At 40.5% G+C, this 15,463-nt stretch overlaps 1 protein-coding gene across 10 annotated transcripts in view; it reads right to left on the bottom strand.

Annotated features, from left to right (window-relative positions):
* The window catches only part of kdm4b (lysine (K)-specific demethylase 4B), a 311,868-nt gene extending 297,087 nt beyond the window's left edge, over positions 1 to 14,781 (bottom strand). For 2 of the 10 annotated variants that reach the window (XM_031897137.1, XM_031897123.1), the window contains exons 1-2: positions 13,745 to 14,244; positions 13,054 to 13,146 (exon numbers count right to left, since the gene is read on the bottom strand). The gene's annotated coding sequence lies outside the window, so the exon portion shown is untranslated. 10 annotated transcript variants of the gene reach the window in all.
* Positions 14,782 to 15,463: the final 682 nt, after the last annotated feature.

The following is a 15,463-nucleotide window of genomic DNA, read 5'->3' as shown; positions in this document are numbered from 1 at the left end:
CCTCCTATTGTTTAGTAAAAACGCCACACTTTTGGCTCACCTAATAAAATATTTACTCAGTCACACTTACTTCACATTTTCTAGAACAGGCAGTCATCTCTAAAAAGGTATTCTCCCTTCCTTTCCCTCCTTGCATCATACTGCACGTGTTTCATTCCCTCCCCCCCTCCCAGATCAGCTTCTGATTGGCTGGTGGGCATGTGTAGCTCCGAACAGCAGACAGGATCAAGTTACACACATGCTCAGAGAATAGGAAGGCTGCCGCTGGCAGCCTACAGGAAGGACAGAGAGATTTCAGTGATGTCACTGTAGTCTTCACACTGCTGTAGGCTGCCAGCACCATATCTCAGAGAAGCAAGCAGGGATCTGGGAATTTAGATATGCAGTAAGTACTTAAAAAGAATGCCTTTAGACTTACTTTTAATTTATATTAAGCTTTCATTGTCCTTTAAGGAGAAGATGAATGGGGCCATGTATTGTGAGATTTTGAGCAACAACCTCCTTCCCTCAGTCAGAGCATTGAAGATGGGTCGTGGCTGGGTCTTCCAACATGATAATGACCCGAAGCACACAGCCAGTATAACCAAGGAGTGGCTCAGTAAGAGGCATATCAAGGTTCTGGAGTGGCCTAGCCAGTCTCCAGACCTAAATCCAATAGAAAATCTTTGGAGGGAGCTGCAACTCCACATTGCTCAGCATCAGCCCCAAAACCTGACAGATCTAGAGGAGATCTGTTTGGAGGAGTGGGCCAAAATCCCTGTTGCAGTGTGTGCAAACCTGGTCAAGAACTACAGGAAACGTTTGACTTCTGTACCAAATATTAACACTGATTTTCTCAGGTTCAAATACTTATGTGCAGCAATGCAATACAAAAACATTCTTTAAAAATCATCCAATGTGATTTCCTGAATTTTTTTTTTTTTTTAAATGCTGTCTCTCACAGTGGAAATGCACCTACAATGTGAATTTCAGACCCCTCCATGATTTCTAAGTGGGAGAACTTGCAAAATCGCAGGGTGTTCAAATACTTATGTTCCTCACTGTACTATCTAGACTGGTGTCACTCACTTAATCCCTACAATCCTAATATGCCCTTCCAAGCTTCTATCCTCCACTCGGGTCTGGGAACCTACCACTATAGGCACTCCGCTGATATGGCCACTCTCCAAGACACCCTTAAAACTCCATATTGAGCATGGGTAACTGCCTAAAGCTGCTGGGTCACCCCCTGCCATTCCCTTCACCTCATCTCCCACTGTGAAGAAACTCACTCCTTCCACATCTTTACGATCTAACTGATATCATATACTGGTCACACTTAGGCCTCAAAAGACTGGCTGACCTCCTCCCAGAGGATCAATTCCCAACATTTCAAACCCTACAAGAGAGACATCACCAGATCATCAGGTCCAACTGTACAGGTACCTCCAGTTGCACCATGCCTTCCAGGCCCAGTCTAACTCTCTCTTACAAAGGTTACTGTCTCGCTCTCTAGGATACTCTCTACTCTCACTCCCCAAACTCCTATTTACCCTAAGGACATAATGGAGACCCTCCCAGCACCTTTTATCGGTGTAAATCATCTCTGGATGCAAGTCATCCCAATGGGAGGAAGCTGTAGACACTGCTCCACTAAGTGTACATTACCCCCCTAAAGCTGTTAAGAATCGGTAAAAGGCAAGATGATCTCTGCCCCCGATGCAATACCCCAAGTGCTAACTTTATACATATGATCTGGTCATGTTCCCCTATAAAGAGATTCTGCAAGGATATAATGGGTACCCTGGCCCAGCAACTGGGCACCCCCCAAATAGCAGACCCGGTGGTCTGCCTACTAGGGGTCATTGATGATGTAATATCTACTAATGCGGCCAGAATTACACTCTGCACACTTATGTTTTATGCAAACTGACAGTGATTATGCACTGGATGGGGAACAACCTGCCCTCTTTGAATTTCTTGAGACAGTTAGTAGATAGTGCCCTCCCGCTCATCAAACTTACATATGAAACATGTGGAGCTGTAGAAAAATTTGAGAGAGTATGGGGAGACTGGTGTAACCCTGACTCTCGGGCTTGTAACCTCCAATGCAGGCTAATACTAGCTACACTACCGTTCCTCTTCGACATACGTACCTGCCACCAATAATAGATCACCCAAGTACATATTGTACCGGTAATGTCACCATATTGCAACATTGTTATTGATTCACTGCCAGGGGCGGGCCAAGCCGACCGGGCGCCCTAGGCAACCCGGTCGGCCAACTCCGCCCACCTCCCCGAACGGCGCATGCAAAGCGCGGGGGGGGGGGGGGTTCGATTAGATCGGTCATTGCCTCCGCCGCTAATGACAAGCGGCGGAGGCAATGACAAAGTAGCACTAGGGGTAGGCAGGAGAGGCTCATGCCTGGCACCCCTCAATCGTTGCGCCCTAGGCAGCTGCCTCTTCTGCCTACCCCTAGTTCCGGCCCTGTTCACTGTAACCAATTGTATAGCATTATTTTGGTCTTTTATTTTTGTTTGATACATATATAAACTCAATAAAATACACCTTTGAAAAAAAAAAAAAGTAATTTTGGATTCATTTTACTCCTTGCTGCAATACCCCTTTCATCTCTATTTAAGTTTGCCTGATCACTTTTTTACATACTTTATTGGCTTCCTTGCACCTGATGAAAGTTTCAGCTGTCCCAGCTAACTTGAATGCTTTAAACCTTTCACAGTCAGCCAATTTGGAAACGGCAGAACATTTTTAAACAACCTAAGCTTTCAAAATGTGCTGGAATTTTGTGTAATTCCCCTTCTGTAACAAGATATAGGCTTCTAAATGAAGAAAAAGTTTCCATAATCTAAAACACATATACCAGAAATAAAAAATTTTGTATGCACAAAAATACAACTGATTTGGAAAGTCCCATGTCTCCTGAATGCACCAATACCAAATATATATAGTGTTATGGAGATTTCTCACTTGTATAGGTCAAAAACTCCCAGCAGCACGCTACCAAATTTCCAAAGCACTGCTCCAGAAAGCTGCATACTTTAGATTTCAAGGCCAAAAATTCCGCTAACAGAAGGTTTATCCCAGAAAAATATACATTTTCAGGAAAAAAAGGATTCTGAGGAATCTGTTATCTACTCGAAACTATCAAACCTATCGTTATTTATTCAAATATGTGAAATTTTGGAAAAATCGCTTCAAAGCTTCCAGTCTATAGCACCATATCTCCTACAGGTCAGGAAAGCAGATAAAACATCCTAAATATGAATGCCAGTGATCCACTGAACAGTTTGATGTCCAATATGCATAGGGGTCCTAAAATGAAAATACACCCATATGATCTATCATTTCTGGCATTTCAGCTCCTGCAAAATCAATACATTTACATAATTTTATGCGGGATAAACCTACAAAAAAAAGTATGCTCACCCCAGAAAGCCATATATTTTTTGGAAAGTATACATTCCTCTGAATTCAAAATGGGTACACATGTACTCCAAACTATCAAGCTGCAAAGCTTACCTAAAGTTGGCGATTTATGACATTTCCAAAAATCAATTCAAAATTTCCACTTTGCTGCATTTTATCTCCCACGTATCATTAGGTAACAAAATAAACTACGCTAAATATGAGTGCCAGGGGTCCTATGAACAGTTTTATGCCTAATGCCCAATTGCCACAATTATTTCTGTCATTTCAGCTCCTGCAAAATCAACACATTTACATCATTTTATGTGGAGCAAAGCTACAAAAAAATATCCCCACCCTAGAAAGCCATATCTTTTTGGAAAATACAAATTCTCCCTAATCTAAAATGGGTACACGTCTTCTACTCTAAAGCACCAAGTTGCAAAGCTTTTCTAAAATTGGCAATTTTTAAATTTCCAAAAATCACCTCAAAGCTTTCACTTTGCAGCATCTCCCACATACCATTAGTTATCAAGATAAAACATCCTAAATATGTACCCCAGGGGTCCACTGAACAGTTTGATAGCCAATGTTCATAGAGACCCAAAAAAACATCATGTGCATAAAAATTTCATGGCTTACATTTACCAAAATCATAAACACACAACCAGTTTTATGTGTGGCAAAAGCTGCAAAAAAAAGTAGAGTGGCCCCTAAAAACCATATATATACAGAAAGTACACATTCTGACGAATCTCTACACCAAAATACCAATCTGCAAAGCTTTTCTAAAGTTAGAAATTTTTATTAAATTTCTCAGAAATATGCAATATGCCATATTTATCTTGCACAATTTCTTACATACAAATTTAAATCACCCTGAATATGAAAGCCAGATATCTACTGAACAGTTTGATTCCCAATATGCATAGATATACCAAAGTACATGGTTGTGTACAAACTCCAAATAAAAATAGTGAATATGAATATTCTCATCTGCAAACAATCCCCCAAATTCTGACAAATCTAAAACAGGTAAAGATTTATTTTTACTCCAAACTCCCAAAGCTACACTAAAAAAAAAGTGAAGCGAACAACAGCACAAACATAAAACTACAATAAATTCACACAAATCGGGTCATGCGGCAATTGCGTCACAGGTCCGACCTAGCACCCCCCTTTCCTTGTTGCCTAGGGGGTTTGGTGCATCGCCAGTGCAGACAGAAGGCTTAACTGTGAAGCCCATATGTGATGTGATGTGATGTGCTTGCCAGTTAAAGCCTTTTTCTGCAAGCAGGTATCACATACGTGCTTCCTAGTAAACATGTAAAGCTTGTTTTTTCTTACCAACCTCAACACTAACACTTTTACCAAACCATAAAGTTTTTGCCTTGCAATGTCTTTCCTTGCTTACAAGGGGAATGTACTGACATGTATACTTATTAAGCAACATTTTAAAGATATGTTATTTTCCTTCTGTTTTAAACCCTGTGAAAAGCCTTTCCCTATTGATACATTGCAGATATGCCCTTATACTGGCAAAGTCTGCATGTCTAAAATTTAGTATGTTAGTTACTCCCTTATAAAGCTGTCTCTGCAACATTAAATCAAAGGAGACCATGTTATGATCACTATTCCAACACAAATGTTAGAGATGAGTTCAGTATTATTAGTTATCATAAGGTCCAAAAGAGAATCATGCCTAGTAGGTTCTTGAACTGCCTGAAATAAAAAGTTGTCATTTAGCATATTTACTAACCTACTAGCTTTTTCTGACTTGGCCACCCCATTACTTGAGTCAATGTCTGGATAATTAAAGTCCCCCATTATAATAACTTGACATAGTCGTGAAGCCTCCTCTATTTCTAATAGTAGCTGGGCCTCATCATCCTCACTTATATCGGGTGGTTTATAGCATACACCAATAATCATTTTCTTTTTAACTTTTAGCCCTGCTGAAATCTCTCCACACCCTCCCTATTGCAGTTTTTGGTCATTTCTTTAGTACATGGCCCTAACTCTGGCTTTACATAAAGACAAGCCCATCCACCCTCTGCCCCTCTTAAAAACCTTGCAACAATTTACATTTACAGCCCACTCGCATGTTTCATCCCATCAGGTCTCAGTGATAGCAATTATATAATCGTTTTCAGTACATGCAATATTTTCCAGCAACCCTTATTTGCCCAACAAGCTCCATGCATTAGCCAGCATGCAGTGGATATTAATTAATGTAAATAACAGAGGGAAAAGTAGTAAAGGAGAGTTAGATCTTAAGTTACTATTAGGCTGTTTCCTGTGTAATGTAGGAATCTACTTAGCTGGTAAACTGTTTGCCCCTCTCACTCCTTCCCAATGACCTCTTGCTAAAATTGGTATGTAGATAGCCATATCGGTGCATTGTGCTTGATTCTGAGTTTTCAGTAGAAACCAGTGCTGCACAAAAAAACTGCTTTCAGATAACCTATTGAATCTCCTACTACAGTGATGTCCAACTTCTGAGGTGCCGAGGGCCGGAATCTCTCTAGCATACATAGTGGAGGGCCGCTAATGGAAGCCATTTTGACCACTCCTCTTTTTCAAACCACACCCATGTTATCACAAGAGCTTTTAAGACCGTGCCCACATTAATGGTGGTAGCGCAGCAAAAACCCAAATGCTTGGGGCTCACTGCGAGGATATCAACCATCATTCATATGTTAAAGAATTATATTATGTCATATTAAGACTCACCCTTAAATCCATATGTCCCCTCCTCCCATGTGTATAGCACAGAAAACCCCAGCACATAATTACACATCTTAGGGACCACTGGCTATTTCCAACTGCCAACAAACTCCCAGAACAAACCCCTGCCAGGTTCACCCTGGCACACACAGGCAGCATAGGGCAAGAAAAGTATGGCACACACAAGCAGTACTCTGCCTGTCCTATGCTGCCTGTGTGTGCCATACTCCGCCTGCCCTTAGCTGCCTGTGTGTTCCATACTCTGCCTGCCCTTAGCTGCCTGTATGTGCCATATTCTGCCTGCCCTATGTTGACACAATGCTGGCAAAGTTCCTACAGTCTGAGGTGTGGAAAGGTGAACAATGTGGGTGATTACAGTCTGAGCCTGAGGTGTGAACAATGCAGAGATTAAAAAGGTGTGAACAGTACAGGGGATTACACGTTTAAAGTTGAAAGAAAAGTAAATATTAAGTAAGCTTTATCAGAAAGGTCTATGTAAATACAGCCTGAAGCACTCACAGAAATTCTGCACTGACTTCTCTGTGAAAAGATTTATGTGTCTGTAATTCATGTGCCAGAGACACACAGCTTTCTGCTGTATCCCCTGCTAAGAACTCACTCCCCCCCTTAGGAATGTGGATCTGAGCCAATCAGCAGGAAGCTGACTCAGTCTTACTAACTGAGCATGTTCACTTGGTCTGGGTGTCTGTGCAGGAGTGAGGCATTATGGGAACTTTCTTTACACAGCTCAGCATTTTTTCTTCCTGTTTGGCTTCTGATCATCTGAACGGGAGAAATATGGGGACACTTAAGGGCACTATTGAGAGAAATGAAGGTATGCCTGCATCTTGAGATTAACTCTTTATTAGCCTTTCCTTCTCCTTTAAACAAAAAGGGGTATTACAGCTTGAACCTGAGGTGTGAACCATGCAGGGGGCCAGTTAATCTCAGTACTGATACCATTTAAAGCTTACACAAAGGTAAGCCATCAAAGCCACACAGAGGGGGGGGGGCCACACAGAGGGGGGTCGCGGCCGCATGTGGTTGCCAGTTGGACAGCACTGTCCTACTACATGTAAAAGGAGTCATGAGCCTAACTTGGATTTTATTCTATTGAGTGCTATTCTGATATCTACCACTTTTAGCAATGCAGCTATCAGGTAGCTACTTTGTTGCTACCTTTCCATCGTTCTTCTGATAAGGCAGCTGGGGCGAAGGGAGGGGGGGGTGATATCACTTCAACCTGCAGCGCAGCAGTAAAGTGTGACAGGAGTTTAACAGAGCACAAGTCACATGGCTGTGGCACCCTGGGAAATGAAGAACACCATGTGAAATTTCAAAATGAAATATTAAAAAATCTCGGGTTTCTTTAAAAAAAAAAATGAATTTCAATTCAGGATTCTGCTAGAAAAGTTCAATTAACTGATGCATGACAACATTCCCCAGCATACTTAGTGTGCCTATAATAGCTGCCTTGCTTGCGGTAAAGCTCTTTGAGTGCCACAGGAGATAAGCACTATATAGACAGTACCCTTATTATAAAACACAATCTTGAAAAGCAATATTGTAGCTGGCTAGACAACTATACACAATTCATTACAAACTCAGAGGTTAAAAATATAAATAACAATTCATACACTCTAAAATGGCGTTATCCAAATTCTGTGGTACCGAGGGCCGGAATTTTTCTGGCCTACATGGTGGAAGGCTGATAAAGGAAGCCAGTTTTGACCCCCGCTTTTTAAACTGCACCCACTTCAAACCATACCCATATTATGACAAGAGCTTTAAAGACCACTTTAATGGTGGTAGCGCAGCAAAAACCCAAATGGTCGGTGCTCATTCTTCATTCATATGTGAAAAAAGTTCATATTAAGTCATACCCTTAAATCCATATTCCTACCCTGTGGATAGCACAGCAACCCCCAACACATAATAAAACACCCCAAGGACCAGAACAAACCCCCTGCCAGCTTCTCCTCCACAGGCAGCATAAGGCAGGCAGAGCATGGCACTCACAGGCAGCATAGACACAACATTGACACAATGCTGGGAAATATAGATAAATTGTGGACAGAGCACAGGAACATAGCTTCTGATTAAGTGGCGAGAAGCCATGAAACGCGTAAAGCTGTGGGTGCCTAACTCTGTGATGGTTTTAATCGTTTGAATAAAAGTGATATTTTATGGAAGGGTGTTCCTGTGCTCTGTCCACAATTTATTTATATTTCACTGAGTTTTGTCTGGATCGGGGGCGTTTGAGACGTTGCAGCACGGAGTACCTAGTTGCAGTTCAACCCATCTGGTGAGTGCTCCCCCGTTTTGCTATTTCTTATTAACACAATGCTGGCACTGCTCCTACAATCAGAGGTGTGAACAGGTGAACAATGTGGGCGCTTTTAGTCAGAGTCTCAGCTGTGAACAATGCAAGGTGTGACTAAAAGGTGTGAAAATAAACAATACAGGGGTTTTAAGCCTGAATCTTATGTGTGAACAATGCAGGGACCCAGTTAATCACATAAATGATACCATTTAACGGTTACGCAAAGAGAACCAGTCAGAGCAGACTGACAGGTGGGGGGCACGGGGCAGATGCGGCCCGCCAGTCAGACGGCACTGCTTTAAAAAAAATCATAGGCACTGTTTTAACAGAAAAAGCTTTCAACAGAAGAACTCCATATTCATACGCAGACTCTACTGACTGGCTAACTCAATAAAACAAGCAAAAGTAAAGTTGAAAAACAGTGCCAGGTCTTCTTAAACAGCATTAAAATGACAATTTTCAGACTATAAAGTAATAGTACAGTGTAATATGCAGACAGTGGCAGTAATTGTAAAATCTATTGCATATTTCATATAACCCCTCAGGGGATGGCAGTGTGTATTATTAGGGGATAGCAGCCAATAGACTTATAGTTAAACAAGTCTACACACACTGCTAGCATAGGCTATATCAGAGCCACTGACTTTTGTGCCAGCCCGCTCCCACTGTGATAACCCCCACAAAAACAAGAGCCTATCAACTCAACATACTCCACTCCGCAGAGAACTGCTTATGTCCCAGCCACACACTCCTCCCTTGTTTATCTCTCCCCACAGCAGAATGGGCGTGGATTCCGCTTTCTTTCCTTTGAGTTCCTCCTTGATTCTGTTCAAGCAATAAAGTGCACAAATGTTTTTGGGTACCAACACCTAAAGTACTCTTTTTCTCTTACTGCAATGTGATGCTCCTTAACAAGGACATCTACATCTACTACCACATCAATTAACATGCTTGGAAATGTTAGCTAAACAGCCAAAATGAATTGAATTCAAATTTTGAAGAGATTAAAATAATGCACACCTTACCATGCATTATGTGATATAGTAAAATACTCTCAGTTAAAATAATAATAAAAAAAAAAATACTCTCATCCATTCATTATAAAGTTATTGGTAAGGCTGCAGCATTCCCTTAATCACTTAGGAATCCTTCTCCTACCTCCCTCAATGATTCACTTTACTCTTCGCTCTTCTCACCTCCAGTCTTGCCGCCAATGAAGAGGTAGCAATGCTGATTTCCATAAAAACTCTGCTTTAGCTGTGCACTCTGCTGTAAAAACAAGTTTTTTTTTCTGCCAACCTGCTCTCTTGAGCTCAGCTTAACCATTATATTGCTCAACCCAAGCATTACATTTTAGGCATGCAGACTTTGGCAGTGTAAGGGCATCTTTGCAATATATTAACTGGGAAAGGCTTTTCACAGGATAAAACACAGAAGGAAAATTGAATTTATTTACAATGCTGCTCAATAATTATACAGGTACTGTATGAATTATTCAAAATGCTTGGGACCTGACGTTTTCCCAATACCATTAAAAGCATTTTAACATTAAAAGAAATACTGTCAGGGGAAAACATTTTTTTTTTCAAAACACATCAGTTAATAGAGCTTCTCCAGTAGAATCCTGATTGAAATACATTTTTCTAAAAACAGACAGATTTATATATAATTTTGATATTTCACATGGAGCTAGCCATTCCCAGGGTGCCGCAGCCATGTGACCTGTTGCTCTGATTAACTTCAGTCACACTTTACCGCTGAGCTGCAAGCTGGAGTGATATCACCCCCCTCCCAGCAGCTGATCTGCAGAACAATAGGAAGGTAGCAAGATAGCAGCTTCCAGTAGATATCAGAATAGCACGCAATAGTAATGAATCCAAGTCCAGTTTAGGACAGGGCTGTGGAGTCGGAGGCAATTTTGGGTACCTGGAGTCGGAGTCGGCAAAAAATGAACCGACTCCTACTAAATTTAAATGGGAATAAAAAAAAAAAAAATAAAGCAAGTTTAAATGTCCCAATTCACAAACAGTCATAATTACTTCTCTGCTATAAAAATAAAGCCCAATGCACGCAGTGCATAAACGAACACGTTGAGCGACCATGAAGCATGCTTTTCATTGACTGTATGCTTCACTAAATGGGATGTAACGCACAGTTACGGTGCGGCAGCTCCACTGCGTCGTGTTCCTCTGTTACATGGAACCCAATGCCCACTGGGAACCCAGCCTAACTCTCACTGATAACTAATTAAGTAAAAAAAATTTGCAGGACTAGAAATACTTGTATACGTGAAGGGAATGGATAGTCAATAGTTTAAAGGAACAGTAACACCAAAAAATGAAAGTGTATAAAAGTAACTATATATAACTAAACTATAACTAAATATAATGTGCTGCTGCCCTGCACTGTGTGTTTACTTCACAAAATCTGCTATAATTTATATAAATAAGCTGCTGTGTAGTATGGGGGCAGCCATTCCTGCACTGGTACAATTGGGGTGTTTGCTACAGAAACCCTACTATAGTTTATATAAATACCCCGCTGTGTAGCCCCGGGGGCAGCTGTTCCTGCACTGGTACAGCTGGGGTGTTTGCTACAGAAACCCTACTATAATTTATATAAATAAGCTGCTGTGTAGCCATGGGGGCAGCCATTCAAAGGAGAAAAGGCACAGGTTACATAGCAGATAACAGATAAAACACTATTGTATTCTACAGAACTTGTCTGTTATCTGCTATGTAACCTGTGCCTTTTCTCCTTTTTTCCAGCTTGAATGGCTGCCCCCGTGGCTACACAGCAGCTTATTATATAAATTATATATATATATAGTAGTTTTACTGTAGCAAACACACCAGTTTTACCAGTGCAGGGCAACAGTGCATTATATTTTTATTACTTTAAAGCTCTTTTATTTTTTGGTGTTACTGTTCCTTTAAGACTGAAGCTTTAAAACATTTGAAAAACTGCTGTAATGTTAGCTTAAACTTTAAACATGACTATGGGTTTCTAGGGAAATCATTAGGAGTATAGATAAAATTGTCTATCAGTTTATTATCAGTTCAGTTGTGTTTTAAGTGCCCCTTCCCCTTCCTGGATGTATAAAATACATTAGCATATTAAAAACAGAGGAGTCGGAGTCGTGGAGTCGGAAGTTTTAGAAACTGAGGAGTCGGAGTATTTATCTACTGACTCCACAGCCCTGGTTTAGGACTTCTCCAGTTACATGGGAGTAGGAGAAACAATAGGTTACCTGAAAGTAGTTCTAATGTGTAGCACTGGCCTCCTTCCACTGAGATGGTTTCCTACACACCAATATTACTAAATAAAATTACTTTTGTTGGATCAAGAATAAAATTTTAAATCTTAAGAGTGAATTGTGTAAACAGTACAAGGCACTCTTATTTTTACAGATTGGGGGGGGGGGGGGGTACAGCATTTAATGTATATTGTTATAGCTTACTGATCTGGCAGCAGCAGCAGAGTTCAGCCTGTCAGTGTTGTGACCACTTCCTGTGGGAGAATGAAGAGACACTCCCACCTCTCATTTCAGCTTAGACACTTAACTGGAAGGTTGTCTCTGCAGCTCTGATATGATAGTTTTAGGAGGTAAAATGCTTTCCAAATGTCTTTTTTCTGCATCATTACACATTTTGAGGGAGGATGAACAATATAACTGAAGATAAATGTTATATAAAATGTCTCCCTTAAATATGTAAAGGGTAAAAACAAAAAAACAAAAAATTAAGCAATATGGGCTGGGACCCTTATCAGCGGAAGGTCAATTGGTTGATGAGAGCAGGAAAAAAAAGCAGTGATTCTAAACTATATTATGTCTGCCTATACAACTGAGGAACAACCTGATGACGTTTTTCTTGTAATAGACCCAATGCTAATAAAACTACTGATGCATGGGTGACTTATGGAATTCAAAATAGAATACAACATGTAAAATTAATAGAGGCTGTAAATGTTAAAGGCTGTTCATGTTCAGAATGTTTCTGAAAGTGAACATCACCTTTAAGGCAGTATTAATCGTACCACTCAAACTGCTAAAGGCGTTATTTAAAATAAGAAAACAAGAATTGTCCCATATTAAAATAATTTAATCTCGATAAAATCAGTAACATGAGAAATCTGTAAATCGCACTTACTGTACAAATCATTGTTCTTGGCAGGTTACCTAACAAATGACCACAAAGATGTGCACCAACAGCCTGTAGCAGTTAAATGTACCATAATTCAGCTCGATATAAAGCACACATTCACATTTCTAATGCATGAAGAGCATAGATATAGAGCTTAGATATAGTGCAGCCTTTCAGAAAACGAAAAAAAAAATGTCAGTTGATAGTCTTAATATCTTTATTCGACCAAGATTTAATAACATTAATTGCCACAGGTCACAGTAGGCTACAAACACAGGATGCACGGATATGTCAGTTGTAATGCCCAAACCTCCTTTCATTTGCTTTCCTAATAAGAGTTTATTGTCTACCTACCGTTTGTCTGATGTATGTAAGTAAATTAAAGGCCATTCAAAGAACCATCATACAATTTTATTAGAATTAGGATTTGTACTGCGAATCCCCCAGTACCTGCTTCCGCCTCAGTCCTCACTTTCTGCTTCAGAGATCCTTGTGGCCCTGATATTCCCCATGTACAAAGCACAAAGTAGCAGTAGATGAAGTCTATAAAAAGAGAAAATGTTTTGTCAGCATTGCTATTTCCCTGTACTATGCAAAATGTAGTAACAGACATTATGTTTATTATTATTTATTTTTAAAGCACCAACATATTCCACAGGGCTGTACAATAAGTGGGTTTCCTACACTGGACATACAGAGTAACATATAAAGCAACCAATAACTGGTTGGTGAAGAGGGCTTACAACCCCTACAGATGGGGGTCACTAAACCCACCAGACAAAAACAGAAAACAAGATAAAAATGGCACAATTATATTGTTTTTGATTTTTTTTCTTATCTTTCTATTCAGGCCCTCTCCAATTCATATTCCTGTCTCTGGTTCAAACCACTGCCAGGTTGCTTGAGTAAGTAAGACTATCGCAACAAGATAGCTGCTAAATACTAAAAAGGTGAGCTGCAGAACAAAAAGCTAAATAATTGAAAAACCATAAAAAAAATGCTAAATGAAAATCAATTGTAAATTGTCTACATGACACTAAAAGTTAATTTAAAGGTGAGTAACTTATTTAAAGGAAGAGTTCAGAGTAAAAATAAAACTGGGTGAAATGCAGCGCAAAATAAAAATTGTTTTCAATCTTACCTGAGGGCAATTACATTTGACATCCAGCCTTTTATATTACATTTCTGGATTGTGATAACATTTCATACAGCCTATTTACCCAAGTAAGAGAGTTGTTTGTCTCAATGCACACAGATACCCTTCAAGTATTATTGAACAAGTACTGGCAACAGTACCTCCCATGGCACAGAATTATTTGTTAAATTGCAATCCAGTGTGGAAGGATTCAGATGCAGACTCCATAGCAATACCACACAGATATAAAAAGGTTTTAGAGTCTATTCTTGTTAAACATGGATAACTAAAGTGACAGGTACGACATTATCAAATTTACATAATAACATATCCCAATCCAACATAATCTGACATTGATTTTAATCTCTGCTCTTGCCGGCAGGGTCGGATTACCCGGTAAATGACCCAAGCACTAGCCCACGACCTGCCTACAGTTAGGGCCCCAACCCAGCAGATCAATCCATTCAGATCAATCCACTCTTTAAGAGCCCGCAGCATTCGGGCTCAAGCACCTAATAAGTAAATTGCACTGCCTATATGACTTGCCATGTAATTGCGTTACTAGGAGTCCTGATGTCTGCAGCGTCCTCTCCACCAGAACAATCTGCGTAGCTGCGTGCGTCGACGAAATGCTTCAACTTCGTCAGACGCCCGCAGCTACGCAGACGACGAATCAAGGAGGAGCATCAGGACGACAGTCGCAGCAGAGGCGAGCAGATAAGACTGCGACGCTGCTTGGTCTTTACGTGCGTGGCGTGGAGTTAAAATAGGCGCGGCCAAAGAGGAAGAGAAGGAATTATTGTAACAGAATATAGTGCATGCCAAACAACCACGTAGGGTGAAGCAAACTTTCATTATCTTTCTTAGACTGCATATCTGTAAAATAATTGTATGGGAATGAAATGATTAATAGCCACAAAAGTCTTTACTTTGACGAATATCGTGTCTGCAGCATTTTTTAGCGTTTTTATTTTTATATTAAAACAATATTTTAGCAGGTCTAATTAATATCGTGGTTGTTAAATCGTTTTGTATGACCATCCACACTACAATAAACATTGTCGACATTAAATTAGTATGTTTTCAATTAGTACGGTTTTAAAAAAGCTAATAGCATATTATAAGGGTTGCTATCCGACCAGTATTTCAGCGCCCTAGCCAATAAAAATACATTCAAGGCTTGGGTTGGAATTCCAAATTTGCCAGCACTGTAGTTGTTGGTAAGTTTGTAATAACGAGTCTCTCCCCTCCTTGGCTCGCTATTTCTTCTTGAATGCAGGCCGCTAATGTCAATGTCCCCACCCCCTCATGTCACAACACTGCCATGATATCACAGACCCCCCCCCCCCTCCTCTAGCCGATAAGAACACTAATGAAAGGTGGCATCCCTAATTATACATGGAACCTCATTTTCCTGTTCCTTCGCATGGCAGTGGGCACCAATGGGTTAATCCCAGTCACGTGACTTGATAGGTAATTACAAAGCATTTAATGAATTCGGCTCCCTGCCCCACTACTGCATCATCATTTTTCCTGTCGTGTGAGCTCACCATCCAGCGGGATCTCTGGCCTCTACCTGCTGAACCTCCAGGAGCAGGTTTTTTTTTATTACCTATGTGTGTCCTTGTGAGGGTCCAATTGGGACCATGGCCTTCCATTGCCTCACATAGTGGTAAGTTGTTAAGCTTTTGGGCACATGCGCAGTAAGTTGGTGTTACATCCATG

This window comes from Xenopus tropicalis, chromosome 1, assembly GCF_000004195.4.
Source record: "Xenopus tropicalis strain Nigerian chromosome 1, UCB_Xtro_10.0, whole genome shotgun sequence".
In the NCBI taxonomy this organism is placed as follows: domain Eukaryota; kingdom Metazoa; phylum Chordata; class Amphibia; order Anura; family Pipidae; genus Xenopus; species Xenopus tropicalis.
Note: the sequence above shows the minus strand (reverse complement) of the source record. Positions and strands in the feature narration are given on the sequence as shown.